The 16,062-nt window shown below is 48.3% G+C and overlaps 1 protein-coding gene across 1 annotated transcript in view; it reads right to left on the bottom strand.

The window, feature by feature from the left end:
* DHTKD1 (dehydrogenase E1 and transketolase domain containing 1) overlaps positions 1–16,062 on the bottom strand; it is a 1,484,612-nt gene that overhangs the window by 1,092,484 nt on the left and 376,066 nt on the right. The window lies entirely within an intron of this gene.

Below are 16,062 nucleotides of genomic sequence, written 5' to 3'. Positions count from 1 at the left end.
ACTTGATATAGACAGATGCTGCATCAGTCTGCCCTTGATTTCTGTGTCCTTCACAAGGGCTTTGATTTCACCCTTGGTCTGCGGCTGCGTTCAATTGCGTCCTGGCTGCTCTCAGTCAGCTGGCACACATTTCCAACCTGCAGGCTCATTTGTTGTGATGCGACACCCAGCTCACTGCCACTTCCTCAGTGATGTCACTCCCAGTCTCCGGGTCCCTTGTTGTGATGTAACAGCTGGCAGCGACTTGTGCCTTTAATTTCAGTTTCTATAACCATGATCCAACTGATGGACTTAACTTTTCTAAACTATGCGCACCCCTTACAGCCTTTCAGGCACAGTAATGTGATCTGGTTTCTTTTTAATAAACAGCACCACATTTTACGTTTACACCTTGTCTAAGCTTGTTTTATCAAAATGAGTACATATTATGTTCTGTGTCTGAAAGGCTCAAAGGGCTGGCATGCTGTCAGTAGATGGTACATTGTTTGCATTCTAGTATATTGTATACTTTGCGCAAAATTTGCAAAAGGCTAGTATAATTATGGCATTTTACTCCACATAAAGCAGAACTTGTTGTGCCACTGACGTTGTGATAGACCTTCCAGCTTTTCACACGTAATATCACGGTATCTCCTCCGTTTGCTAAAGGGCCATTTGGATACTGCGATTTATTTTAAATATATGTTTGTGAAAGTGTTTAGCTGACAGGATTGAGGTTTCTAAATTTATTTATATTCTTGCTGCTAATTTCAAGTAAACTTTCTGCTGAAGTTGGATTTTTTTAATTGTATTTTGCACATGAACTCGCTGCTACTTAAATGCTCTTTGCACAATTCAGGATATGCTTGGTTACTTCTATCCTCTTGTTGCTAATCCCAAACTATATTTTGCCGAAGCCGATATGCGTTGAAAAATCTGCATATGTAGTTGCTGCCATTAATGTGCTTCTTTATGTTCTATTATATGCTGTAGGTATTTTTTATGTGAACCTCATTGGAGCTCCAAATATTTAATAAATATTGAATTGAATTTCCTCATCCTCGAATTCTGCCAGTACCAAGTCGAGCCTCAAAACCCTTGCCATGGGCACTACACATTTTTCCTGATGCAGTGTCAGCCTACGCATCTAGGAAAGTAAATTAAATAACAGTGGTCCCTAATAGAAACGCATTAGTAAGACATCCTTTTCACAGGCTGTAAAGAACTATAATTGGACAGATCGTAACATTACTGATCTGGCAGCCATAGAGTTTTCTTCTTGGCTTACGGCAACCATTAACTCTCCTGCCCCACTTAAAGAATTATACGTACGTAGGATGAGGCCTTCCTCTCCCTGGCTTTCAGAGAAGCTCAAAATACCCAAACAGGCCTGTCGCTGTCAAGAGCGTGCATGGCATAAACTCAATGAACCGCTCGAAAATGGCCTGGCGCCGATGGAGTGGGCAGTGCAGCTCGCGATCTCCGGTCGGCTGCCGGGAGCTTTCAAACATCATCCTGAGTGACAGAAGGAGAATAAACCGCAGCAGAGAACTCCCGTAAGCACATGGAGTGGGTGGGAGGCACAGGCTAACGAAGGCAAAAGCACCCTCCGTAGCAAGAACCGGAGGCTCCCCAAGATGGCAGCACCTGATGAGAGACAGTGAGTGCGATGTCGCGGACCAGCCAACGACAGTAACGGCAGAGGCGGGATGCTCGGAGCATGAGCAGAGTGCCCGCGGCTGTGAGGCGCAAACTGAACCCCACAGTGTTACATCAGAGTACGGGGAGGCAGAGAACCAATGCACATGGGCCCGCCGAAGGACCCGAACCACTGACAACAGGGGCGTGCCACAACTGGTGCGGTCCCGCAGAAGGGCGACATAGGGGCCTGGAGCGCCGGATCTGTGGGACAAATAGCGGGACCAAGGAGGCTGCCCTTGGAATAGGGTCACCCTCTTCCCCAGCAGAGAAAGCAACGAGAAAAGGCACCAAACCGGCAGGTGCCACAAGACTGGCGCGGATGGCGAGATGTGCTGCGGTTGGGCCTGTGAAGAGGGAGCAAGCGAAGGTCAGAGAAAGAGTGACAGTGCAGCAAGTACCAACTGAGAAGCTGAACCCCACTACTTAAGGGGGCCTTTCCAGGCAGATAAGTGGGCGGTATAAAGCGGCAGGGCACGAAAGAGAGGCAACACTAATCTGCCCCTGACCACAAGACCCTTGCCTGGCAATTCGGAGGGGATACAAGAGGTCTGTGAGACTGGCACCTGGCACAGCAAGGTTTACCTGCGGAATACTGAGAGGACTGGACGGCAATTGTTGGGCCCAGCTGCAGAGACTTGGCCTAGGGAGCGTGAGACCAGCGCAGGCGCGGACTTACCTGGGCCTGCACGATCTGCAAGAAGCGGACACTGGTATAGCTCATTGAGTGGTACCTGCAGGTGGAGACAGACCTCCGAAGGGCACGCGCCTGAAAACGCACCCACATGAGCGCAAGGCGCACGAGGGGCAGCACAGAATGGGGCGGAAAGATGGGGGTAATGCCCAAAAAGAAAGACAGAGAGGAGACCCCAGCGGAAAAGACGGCGTCGGAGAAGGGAAAATCCCAGCCACAAGCGGAGCACCTGGGGGATCCGACGCTCCAGGACATACTGCAGGGCATCACCTCCTCAAGCGAGCGTTGGAAGCCAAAATTGACTCACTGGGCTCAGACCTGGGTATCCTCAGAGAAGACCACAGGTGCCTAGCCGAGCGAGTAACGATGAATGAATTCCAACTTTCGGAGATCTTGCGGGACATGGTAGCAATGAAGAAGCAGTTGACAATCCTTGAAACGAAAGTGCGCACACTAGAATTCCAAGCAGAAGTTGCTGAAACTAGATCGTGCAGGAATAATCTCCACATAATAGGTCTGCCCAAAAAATAGAAGGCCCCAGCATGGTGGACCACCTCGAAAAATGTCTGCGTGAAAAAGTGGCATCAGAGGGTTTGTCAGGATCCTATGCCCTGGAGACAGCAAACCGAGTACCGGCAAGACCGCCTTTACTGGGAGCTCCGCCCAGAGTGGTCATAGCGAAACTACTTCATTACAGGGATAGGGACCACATCCTTGCAGAAGCACACCACAAGGGAGACATAACAGTGGGCAACACAAAGTGCACATTTTTTTGATCTTCTCCAGGGAAGTCCAAAAGCAAAGGAGCTCCTTCTAGGGCGTGAAACAAAGACTGCGCCAATTGAGCTACAAATATACAATGCAACATCTCTTCCAGTTGCTAGTGACCACAGCAGGTGGAACAGAATTCTTTCGAAGGAGGTCTTAGAATGGCTGGAGAGACATGAAGGACTAGAACCGCCGCAAGAGCATGGACACCAACGACGACGGGAGAGTCGCTTTCGAAGCCAACGGGCCGTGAGAGAGGCCTTGGCCCCCACGCAAGAGCCTGGACAACGACGACGCTTTCGTAGCCAACGGCCTGTGAGAGAGGCCTTTGCACCCCAAGAGGAAGCGCAACAGGAGCGACAAAATGCTGCAGGTGGTGGCCCTGGTGAGTGGGACGGGAAAGGATCTTGCACCCCCGGAGGCAGCGATGCAACGGCAGAATCTGGCTGTGAACAGGGGTATAGTGAGTCGAAGCTACAGAGTGTGGCCCTCCCAGATGTGACACTGCAGACGGCGGACAACATTGCTTACATCTTGATGGGCAACACTAGCCTCAAAAGAGCTAAGAGGGAAACAGGAAGAGCCTGACCCAACAATAAGGTATTGGGGTTCTCATGGGGAGGGCGCTGCGGGGGTCTCCTGAGATTCCGGAACTGGGTGGCGGGTGAGAGGACCGGGGAGAGGCAGATAGGCTTTCTTCCCCCTCTCATTTGACAGATCGAACTGCAAACAGTCACTTGCGGACTCACGGTTCTAGTTTGGATGGGGGGCATTTACCTGCTTGTCCTGGGGAGTGGGAGTTGGGAGACTTGTTTATTGTTCGTCAGGGAGGGACTTGAGTTGCATTGTATACACATTCAATCAGTAATAGCTGGAAAATGCATGCCAATAACTGGGCTCTGGGTGGGAGAGGGGCCGAGAGCACTAACACTGCCATATGGCTGACCTACAGAAATACAAAAGCATGAAGTGGAATATCAGAGGTATGCGCACAATGGAGAAAAGATATAAAGTGCTCACCTACATTAGGCGAAGGGGGGTCCAGATAACCTTGCTGCAAGTGATGCACCTCACACAAAAGCAAGGGACCTCATTACAGAGGCACTGTAGGGGCCAAATCTATTACACCACATACTCGGTAAACGCAAGGGGAGTGTTAATATGGATACAGGCAGGGATTCAATTCCAACTGGTGGACTCATTAGTATACCCGGAGGACCGATATGCAGCAATACGGGGATGGGGGTAGTGGGCAGAATATTTCCGAGACACGTCATCTCTTTCATAATTCTAGGCCAGAAATTGGACCTTACCCAGCTCACAGGGGAGGAACGTACGATTCGTAGCTGTTGGCTTCGTTGCCATAGGCGATCCGGCACCACTCGCCCATATGCCCCTGAGATTCCGCTAGGGATGTGCACTGCCTTTCTGCACGGAGGCGACTGGTCTGCGCTGGCGACCTGGGAGGAGCTTGGCTTGCAAATGCTCGGTGATCTTTACAAAGAGGGATCGCTGCTCACGTTTCAAGAGCTGCGAGACGCTTACGGCCTCCCAAGGGGTGACTACCTGTTGCACGCCTCGCTGGTGGCCGGTATTCGGAGACACTGGAAGAGAGGGCTCACTGAACCACCGACCTCTGAGTGCTGTCAATATGTGGTCATGGCTGCGGGTACTTACAAGGCCGTCGCCTGCCTCTACCGGAGGCTGTCGACTGAAACCCTGCAGCCCCTGGATGGGCTGAGGGCCAAGTGTGAGGGTGATATCGGGCGACCGATCCCTGAGTCGACGTGGCCGCAGCTATTGCGGCGAGCGTGGAAAGGCACTAGGAATGCCAGGTTCCAGCTGGTCCAGTTTTTCACCCTACACCGAGCATACCTTACACCAGTTAAGATCTCGCGATATTTTGAAGGTGCATCTTCGCTCTGCCCTAGATGTGGGACAGAGGAAGCGGACTTTGCGAACATGTTTTGGTCCTGTGGTAGGCTAACTGGTTACTGGGAAGCGGTGATGGCCTGCCTGAATGCTGTCACGGACTGGCAGATTGGCACAGATATGGGCGCTTGCTTATTGTTATGGTTCCCTCACACCCCCCGTAATCGCATTACCAGTAAGTTTTACGACTTGGGCTTGATACTAGCTAAACGAGAGATCACCATGCATTGGAAATCTAGCATCTAGCCAGGGACTCAGCTACTTGCGTTGGAGGACCACTTTGGTGCGGTGGGCGAAAGCGGAGAGCACGTTGCAGCTGCATAAAGCCAGGCGCCTAGATAATGACAAGGCCTTGGAGGTGGCTAGAGCGTGGGAGGCCCTGGTGACTGCGCTCCAGTCGCCTTAGAGTGAGCAGAGTGAGGATGACGGAGTAGCGACACCGTAGGGTTGCTATTTTGAGGGGTACCCCACTTCCAGCGAAGCACACAATCATAACAAGTAACGATAGTGGTTCTGAGAGATCAGATCCCCCGTTGATAGGCACTACTTACCTTTTCATATTGTTCTTTTCAGAGAGGTAGCTCGCTGTTGGTTCTCAGCTGCTTGAGAGAGAGGACAACGGCACACTGACTAGGGGGATGGGAATCAGGGAGGGAACGGTTGGGGTTTTTGTTATCTATAAAAGGCATCTTGTCAGAAATGTATTGTTATCCTGAAATGTCGATTATTACTGCAATGTTTTATCCTTTGCACTGTGCTATTTTTGACCTGAAATGCCAATAAAAATTGTTTTTACAAAAAAAAAAGAAATTGCAGCAATACGGGGAGGGCAAGAGGGTCATGAACTAAATATAGCAAATGTTACGCCCCAATGCAGTCGGCCTTCTTTGCCCAACTGAACCACTGCCTGACACCATATTTGACCAGCGCTACCTTAATGGGGGAGACTTTAATAGCGTTGATGATATACACATGGGCAGATCACACCCTCCACTGCGAGGCTCCCAAGCAGCGAGTGTCTCACAAGCATTCAATGCGTGGTGACAAGGCTGAGGAATACTGGACGCCTGGAGAACCTTACATCCCCAAGATAGGAACTACTACTACTTTTCCATGGTGCACAGAGTACACATGTGGCTAGATGACTTCTTAAGCACGGCAGATATACAGAGCCAAGTCCTCACTGCAGAATACCTCACACGCACAATATCACATCATAATTCAGTGGTCTTATCACTGGGATGGACCAAATACTGATGATTCCCACCTGGAGGCTCCTCCCAGACAACCTAGAGGATCAGGTCTACCGGGAGGATATCAGGGGGAAAATTACACAATACTTCACGGATAATGCAGGGACGGCCTCCTTGCCAAATGCAGAATGGGTTGCCTTCAAGTTGGTACTGAGGGGTCAATGCATAGCACACACCACATGGGTCAGGCGCACCCTCCTGAGGGATGTTGAGGGGGCAGAAGCGGCCCTTAGGGGACTGGAGCGTAGATGACCAGACCACCCAGATCTCCACCAGACAGTGCTCGAAGCTAAAGAGGAGGCGGCGAAGCAGCCTGAGAGGCTCATGTGCTTCGACTACAAAAAGTATTTGGAGCGCACCCAAGCAGAAAGAGATAAGTCATGGTCCCTCCTAGCGTGGCTGGGGAATCCTGTGGGTAGGGGCTCCCCGTTGGGGGAAATAGAAGTTGAGGAGGGTATCAGACACTATGCACAGGTGAAGATCAATGAGGTTTTCGCTCGCTATTCTGCTGAATTCTATAAGAGAACAGCGTATTGTGTTAGAGAGGAGATACAAGACTGCCTGGAGGGATTGCAGACGAGAAGTCTGGACCCAGTAGAGACTGAACGCTTGGTAACTGTAATTGAGCTGCAGGAAGTGAGAGCTGCCATCAAGTGCATGGCACGCAATAAAACCCTGAGCACAAACGGTAGACCAGATGAATTTTATGTGGCTTATGTGGAGGAGCTGGCACCCAGACTGGTCTCCTTATACTAGGTGGCCAGCGACACCGGAACATTGCGGGAGAGCACCAGGGAGGATCTCATCGTCCCAGTGCTGAAGCCTGCGAAGCAGGCACACGGCTTTACGGCCAACAGGCCATTATCAATGATGAACATGGACTTAAAATATTATGCAAGATACTAGCGACACGGCTCTTGCCTCACATGTCAACTCTGGTGCACGCATACCAGGCCGGGTTCATCCCAGGGCGGAACACTGCTATTAACATAAGACGACTCCTGGCTGTTATGGACTCCAAAGAGTACGACAAACGAGAGGCAGCGGTGTTTGCAATGGATCGAGAAGGCCTTCGACAGCCTAGAATGACCCTGCTTGTATAAGGTCCTGTCTAAGATGGGGCTTCCTCGTAAGGATGAAACTGCTTTATGTAACTCCTACAGCCCGAGTGCGCACCGGGAAAAATATCTCACCTAAACAGGCTGTGGAAAGAGGCACGAGCCAGGAGTGCACCCTCTCCCCACTGTTATTTGCCCACACCGTGGAGCCCTTAGCTTGCAGGGCGAGGAATGGGCAGGACTAGAGTGGCTTGTGGACAGTAGATGTGAGGCACTACATAACCCTGTACATGGATTACCTCCTGCTGTTTCTCTGCAATGCAGCTACAGAGTTGACGGGGCGCAATGCATGCTGGCCCTGTTTAGCAGGCTTTCCGGCCTGAAGGTCAACTGGCAGAAATCAAAACTATACCCTGTGGCGCCTAACAGACCCCTGCCGCGCTACCTGGGAAACCAACAGTGGGACCCCGACTGCCTGCCGTAACTCGGAGTCAAAATATACTATGGCTCAGCCGAATTATTAGAGGGCAACATAGACAGAGCGGTACGCTTGATCCGGTCCTCTACGGAGTTCTGGAGTACTTCACAACTCTCGGTGGCTGGACAAGTGGCAGTCCTGAAGATGGGGGCACTCCCAAAACTGCTGTATTTTTTCAGCACCCTCCCTTTGTGGATACCACAAGCGACATTCAGGGACCTCAATTCAATGGTGGTGTCCTTCCTTTGGGGGATGGGATACAGGAGGGTGGCGTTGGCCACGTTGCAGCACTCCCTCGGCTGTGGGAGGCCTAGCAGTCCCAGACTTTGAAGGATACTATATAGCAGCCCAGCTGTACTGGCTGCTTCTATGGCTGGCAGCCGGAAGGAACCCAGACAGGAACGGTGCCCCTCCGCACCGACCACCCGAACCCTAGTAAGGATGCTACTGCTAGTGCAGAGGAACTCGTCGGGAGACACAGCAGAGACCAGGGTGGTGACGCAATGGTGGGCCAGATCCCTGAGGCATGTGGGCGCCAGGCCACCCTACTCTCCGATCCTACCCATAACAATGTGCTTCACTGCCACCCACAGGGAGAGCACTGGGCGGGACTAGAGGACTGGGATGAGGCAGGTCTGAAAGTGATGAGAGACGTATACAGAGGATCGGTAATGCTCCCTTTCGAAGAGCTACCAGCAGAATACGACTTGCCTTGGGGCCAGTTCCTGAAGCATAGAGTGCTCGTGCGGAGGATAGCGAAGCACTGGGGTACAGACAGTGCAGAGCCCCGAACGCTTGCAGGATGCAGATAAGTTGCACTGTCGCCAGGAACAATCAAAACGGTATCCTGTCTCTACAAGGCGATCAAGCAGGACATGCAAAGACCGCTGGACCGCCTACAAATGCAATGGGAGGAAAACCTGGGAAAACAGATCCTGAAGAAAGACTGGGACATGATAGTGGAAAGAACCCCAAAGGCATCCAGGAACGCGCGGTTCAAACTAATAAAATACTATTTACTCCACAGAGCATATTTCACCCTGTCCCGCATAAGGCGGTACTTTGGAGTAGACTCCGCAGCATACCTCAAGTGCGGGGAGAGAGAAGCCCACATACTTCACATGTTTTGGGATTGCACTATTTTCCATGCATTCTGGGGAGATATACGACGCACAATAGGTGACATCATAGACAAGGAGCTGCCGCAAAGCCCAGACCACTACTGCTAGGATGGTTCCCACACACTGCCAAAAATAAAATGACCAGGACATTTCAGGACCTCGCTTATGTCCTAGCCAAGCTAGGAACTGGAAAACACCAAGGGGACCACGGGTGGGCACATGGAAAAAGGAATTAGAAAAATGGGTGGGGCGGAAGTAAGACTCTTACTCAGAGAAGCTAGGCGGGGAATAGGCAAAATAAACTGGGTGAAGGCTTGGGAACGCCTTATAGGTGAGTTAGAAGCTGACAGATAGGGACCCAGTAGAACAGAATCCCTGCAACAGATAGCACAGGACCAAGAGGAGGGGGCAGGGGGTGAACAAGCAGGTCGGGGATAGGTCGGCTTCCTCAGCACCCCAAATGAAGACAAAATGAGCTAGCGACACCCAGCGGCACATCTACTTAGAACCAAAAGCAACTCAAGGGGGGGTGGAGGGAGGGAGAGAATTTAATTTCTTAGCAGTTAGAGCAGATACACCAGAGAGTAAGCACGTGACAATGCAAATATAATGTTACTGTGATTCATGTAAGATGAGTCTGTTTTGAAAACCCAATCAAATCAGTTTTTGAAAAATAAACACAACGAACCGCTCGACAAAGCTAGTTATAAGGCCATCCTGGCAGAATACAATGCAGCATTTAGCTAAAGAAATCTCTTTACTGTAATGAGAAGATGGCATCGGCCAACTCCTCTACAGATCTTTTTAAACTGATTAATGTCTTATCAACACCCACAGCTTTTCCCAGTACTGAGAGCTCCCAGGCCTTTTGTAATCGTAAGGCAAACTTCTTTCACACCAAAATTGTTTATCTATTCTGCTTTGGACAGTCTCAACTCAGCCCTCTATTTCTTCTCAGCTGGAGATTTATGTAGACCCTAGCCTGTCACAGCCCAAGAGCCAAAAGCCCTGCTTGACTGCTTTTTCACTCTTGACCCACAAATTGACCAATCAGTATCTGGTAAGTGTGAAGTCTGGCTCCCCACTCGAACACGGTTCTCCCAAATTGATGCAAATGGGAGCGACATTGTTATTCCTCACCTTACATCACCTCTTAATAAGGGAATCTCTTCTGGCTATTATCCCCAAAGTTGGAAAACTGCGATTGTTAAGCCTCTGCTAAAAAAACGACTGGACTCGTCTGACCTGAAAGATGATCAGATCATTTCTTTGTTATTGGTTCCCACTAAGATCTTGCAGACACACCTGAATATCCAACTGATGACCTATTTCGAGCAACAATATCTGTTGGATGTCTCCCTGCTCTGTTATCTGCGTTCAATAACATCTGTTCGGTGGTGGTTGCGGGACAGGCTGCGGTGCCGATACTATTGGATCTATCCGCAGCCTCTGACACCATCCCTGCATGACCGCCTGCAGGAAATTGCGATCACAGACTCAGCCCTGAGTCTCCTATCATCCTTTTTGACGGATAGATCACAGACAGTGGTGGTGGACCAGTTCTATTCTGAACCCATATCTACTTCATGTTGGGTTCCTCAGTGCTCCAACCTGAGCCCCACACTGTTTAAACTCTATGTCTCCCCGCTGGCCAAATTAATGAGATCTTTTGGGTTACAGGCTTTATCCTATGCTGGTGACAAACAAATAATTGTGCCTATCACAAGGACATAGAGGCATCCGCCGCCAATTTTAAGAACTGCATGCAAGCTCTTGCCATCTGGATGGTATAAAAAGTACTTCATACTCAATGGTGATAAAACGGAGGTTGCGATCTTTGGTAGCCAATCATCCATTTGGACCCAATCCTAGTGGCCGGAAAGGCTGGGTCAACTTCCCAACTTGGTTGACTCCGCAAAAAATCTAGGAGTTCTGGTGGACAACAACTTGTCCTTTAATCTTCAGGTAAACAGGACGGTATCATCATGTTTTTGGGTGATTAAGACCCTAAAGAAGTTGCTTCCTCTCGTCTACTTCTCTGCATGGAAACAAGTGGTCTTGGCATTGATTATATCCAGGTTGGATCACTGTAATGCACTCTACATGGACATTAATAAGACAGCTATAGCCAAGCTGCAGCACATTCAGAATGCAGTGGCAAGACTCATTCTTGATCTTGTCAAATCTGATTGTCTCTGCTGCGACTCGTAAATTTGCCACCGGTCAATAAACGAATTACTTTCAAACTCTTATGCATTGGTCTACAAGACACTTCACAATACAGGTCCTGAGGGAATTAAGAATCTGTTTCAACGATACATATCATCTAGACAGCTGCATTCTGCAGGGAAAGAATTCATGGGGATTCCCAAGTCCCGAAAGGTAAGCCCGGGAGGGAGAACATTTGCTGTGGCTGCCTCCAAGCTCTGGAACACTCTTCCTTACACCATTTCTTGGCTGGAAGCTCACCTTCCTTTTTGTAAGGCTCTGAAGATAGAGCTCTTTTTCTTATAATGCCTTCTTAGGCCTGGGAAATTGCAATTGTTGGCCTTCCTCTGTAGGCCTACCGCATTACCATCGTGACGCCTTTGGGTATTTGTTTGCGCTCTATAAATTGCCAAATGAAATAAAATTAATATACACGTAAAAAAATGGTTATAACCAAATTGTCAGTTAAATAAAGGCTGACACAAGTCAATGACGTTTCTGCCACTTTCTGAAAAATGGGATCATCATCAGGACTCTAGGAATAAGGAGCCCAAGAGAGAGATCAATGTAGATCCAAAAAGGTACTTGTAGCTGGGAGAACAGTCGGTAACTTGTGTTGCAGACCCAATAATGAATTTATATATATCGTAATTAAATGGCCCGTCCTATTTCCGATTGTGTGATAAGCACATTGATCACTTTATTCACACATGTTTATTACACTGAAGAAAGTAACCAGCAGGTTTGTCACTGGCACCCATTCCTAACATTATCTGATTATCCTTTCATTAAATGATAATATGGTTATAACTATTGTTCTATATATACATTAGGAACCACTATTCTTTCATTTGTATATGTGGGCGAGCCAACAAATTAAGATCGAGAACTAGACCGGAGCTGAGCCAAAGGTTTGGCTTGGCTCTTTAAGCCCGTGCACGAGCCTTGCACTCAAAATGATTGCTAGGTAAATCATAAAACAAACATCACATAAGATATGACAGGGTCGCTTCAAAATTCAAAAAAGGGTATTTCTTCAAAATGTGGAAGCTTTGACAAATATTTTACATTATAGCTTTGCACTACGATATACTTACTAAAAGGGATAGTTCTTAAACATGAACCCTTAATGAACTAAGGAGGAAAGACAGTTGCCATATGGACCAGATTATGACAGAGTAACATTAATTGTCGGTTAAATCACACAATTGTTTTTTGTACAACAGGTATTTTGAACTCACATGTTTAAAAGTGCTTTCATAGACAATAATTAAGAAAAAGGAGTTTTGGTGAAATAAAATATTTGCCTACGATCACAGAATTTAGGTGGGGAAGCCGCCATTTATCAGTTTTATATTGTATTAATCAGGCTCCATATGGATTATCTATTTGGCTTGCCTTTATGTTAAGCTTTGTTTTTACTTCTTTGTGGATTTTTCATATAGCTTGAATTAGACCAAAAGCTATTTGAGGGCTTTACATGAGCATCCGTTGTATATAGGCATGGGGATATTAAGTGAACGCCAAACCCTGGTAGAGGGAAGTTGGCAGGCGGAAGCCACATAAAAGCTCGAGTTTCCAACAGGACCTGGAGCCGAGTCAAAGCCAGGCTTCTGGCTCAAGCTTAGATTGAGCTTTCAGTGGCTCATCCATCTCTATTCATTTGCTTAACTAACCCAGGTCCTTAGAAATTCTTGGGTCATCCCTTGTTTGCTGCCCTGTAATCTGTCCTGCCTGACTGCCAGCAGAGACGGCTTCCACAAGAGCTCATCCCATTTTACAATAAATAATTACTGAGGCACAGCCTCTTGTTGAGGATAACTCCTGCTCCTCTGCACTAATGACATTATTACAGGAGATTGGCGGTCACTTTATGTTCTGACACCGATGCCAGTCATGGGTCTGAAAAGGTTACCCATAATGAGGAGACATGGATGAGATGGCATATAACTTACTCTCCCTCCTTACACTGATGCTGGCCTATAGCTCGACCTCCAGAATGCTAGTGTCTTGAATACTTTACCTGATAATGAACTGAATTCGCCCATGGGTCCAACTACTGAGGAAAGTGCTTTCTTCTCAGTGAAGGTGCACTGGTTGGGGGAAGTCTTGGAATTACCACTGCGCACAGTGGAGATAAAGCTATTGACTTAAATTCAGCAACATGGGCCATCAACAGATACACCTGTCCAGCCTTCAAGAAGCTCCTGTGGCGGCGTTGTCTAAACCCTGTTCTGCTCTACCTGTCCAGACTGTCCAAGACAGCCAAGACGCACCTAAAAACATTCAGTAGACACCCATCTTGGATGCATGATACTGTTTTTTCTGGAGATGACCAAGCTTCCCTGATGAACATACTTTTGATGGTACTAAAATCTTTGGAGAGAAACAAGATTCTTCTGTGGAAGAGTTTAAAGACAGTAGGGCTAAATCATGCTCCTTGGGTCTTCCTTCTCCCTCTCCCCAGTTTCACCAACTGTACCAGAAGCTCTGATGTTAATCAAAGGCCTTACCCTATTGTCTGAGGGAGCCTTTGCAACTAGTCCAGACCTTTCTTGGCTCAAGGAAGGGATGGTGTCAGAGGGTGTTCCCAACAGCAGATGCAGCAGTCCTCTTCTTCCTCCTTGCCTGCTGTAGCTGCTGACAAGCTGTTTTTGTTCCCTATCCTACTGTCCTCTGGTAAGGGGCAGACTTAATTTGTGCCTACCTGGCGTGTGTGCAATTACTTCAGACCAGCAGGTCTGTCTAGGTTTTCAGTTTGGTTACGTCCTTCATTTCTTCACATATCACCCCTGTTTTTGGCCAGATATTGGCAGACCATGACAGTGTTCTCTCCAAAGAAGGTGAGACATTACTTGCCAAGGGCAGAATCGAAGTAATGCATAAGACAGACAGGGTTTTTTGTTTCAACTGTAGGAAGTTGGGAATCCAAGTATTTCAGCTTCTCTGCACACAACCTCCATAAAGAAGGCATTTTCCTCTGTGGGACTGTCACACGGCCCATTAGGACATTGTCGTTTTCTCTAAGTTGGCATGAGCAAGCTGCAGCTTGCCTGCAGCTTTGTGCACAATACGACACAACTTTATTGTTACAATAATTTCTATGGGTGTTTTCACATGAGAACTCATCGCTGTGTTCACTCTCTGCAAATTCCTGGGATTTTGACTAAACATTGTGAGCAAGGTCGAACAACAATGCCCCTTGTTACTTGTTCTGGGCAGGCCTTAGCCCTTAGACAAAACATACAGATGCAGCGGTTGTTTGGACAGAATACTTTGGTCTTATTAGAAGATACGAATAGGTATCACACACTTAGAGAGGGACCATTCCAGGGAGATGAGCGAGACAGCACTTATGATGTAGATCTACCATCTATAGGCTGAGGTATGGGGTCTGCTGACAAAGCGTAATATATAATACTACTTCTTAGCAAGGAGTGGGAGGTTAGGCTTTAATGTATTTTCATGATGACATCTCCCTTCATGATATATGGATCAGCTGCTATGCGGACTGTATTTGTACTATGCATTTTTCTGCTTGTTGTGGCACGTATACTGTATGTTAGGGCACGTTAGTTAAAATAAATATTTGAAACTGTTTCCTGTATCTGTCATATCTCATTGAGTAAAAGCATAAGAGTGAGAGCGAAAGGGTGTGTCTTCTTACCGCGATTCCTGAGAGATCTGGGAGTGTTGATTTATGGGGTGTCTAATCATTTGTTTCTCTGTGAGTGAGTAGGAGAGCAAGTGAGGCACTATAGCTAGTCGGTCCTGGGCTTATGGGTACTAAGGTGGTAGGATGACTCAGTCCCTATACACCAAAGACCTATAATCCTGCGCACAGTTCTGTGTGTGTGCAGAATCCCTGAAACAGGACAGTCTCAGGAGAAGGTTGCACATTGGTGGTTGCATTGTGAGACATAGATCTAAAGTGTGCAAACATTGGTTCTGGGTCGGAAGTGGACGTTGGGAACGGGTCCAAAAAGGGCACCACCAAAGTCAGTGCCAGAGCACTAAGGAACGCGCAGTGCAATGGAAGCCAGTGGTGAACTGTAGGCTAAAGCAAGCAAGAAACAGGGCGGGCCCCAGCGGGGTGACTCAGTACCGGCAAAGGACCTGCTGAGAGAAGTGCTACTACTGGCCCCAGAGGCTCTGTGAGGCCCAAAGGCACTATAGCGGGAGCCAGAATCGTCTTGAAGATCCGCAGAATAGACTATTTAAAGGACTCTATCTGATGCTGGGTCGTAAACAGCCTGTGGAAGTTAGGCATGCAGGAACGCGCCTTGGAATGGACTAGGAGGCATAAAGTGCCTGAGGAGTCCGGCTCTTGGAATGCTGACTGTGTGAGTTGTCACCTGTTCTGGAGGGTTGAATGGAGGATGAATCCTGCTTGGCCCTTTTGTTCAAATGGCATTACTTTGGCTTAAACTTACCCATAGACTTTGATCTAGATTGGTAAATTTTGCAGGAATGGCAAGGTGATTTGTAGAGGATCGGCACCATAACGGGAGCCGGATCCCAGTCTTTAGTGGGAACTCTTTCAATGTTCCGCAGTGTAGAGCTTTAGTTCCCCCTGTTTGCATTTAGGTGCATCTACCATGCATTTGTCATACAGTTTCAATCTGTGACCAGAACCTACGCACCATAAGCAAATGTTGAGCGGATCCATGGCTGACCTCGGCTTTCTTCAGTTGTGGCACGGTTTAAAATCTGTCAGAAAGAAAGGAACGGACGTCAGCATGCAGGGGCAGTACCTACATGCGGCTCTGTGCCCTCACTTCTAGGGTATAGCCAGATGTGGGTCCCAGCCTCACTGTGCCACTGGATTCAAGCTAGCCTGGCTGATATGGGGTGATGCCTCGAAACCGGTCCC

The sequence above is a fragment of the Lissotriton helveticus genome, chromosome 1_1, assembly GCF_964261635.1.
Source record: "Lissotriton helveticus chromosome 1_1, aLisHel1.1, whole genome shotgun sequence".
Lineage (NCBI taxonomy): Eukaryota > Metazoa > Chordata > Amphibia > Caudata > Salamandridae > Lissotriton > Lissotriton helveticus.
This window is presented reverse-complemented; position numbering and strand designations above follow the sequence as displayed.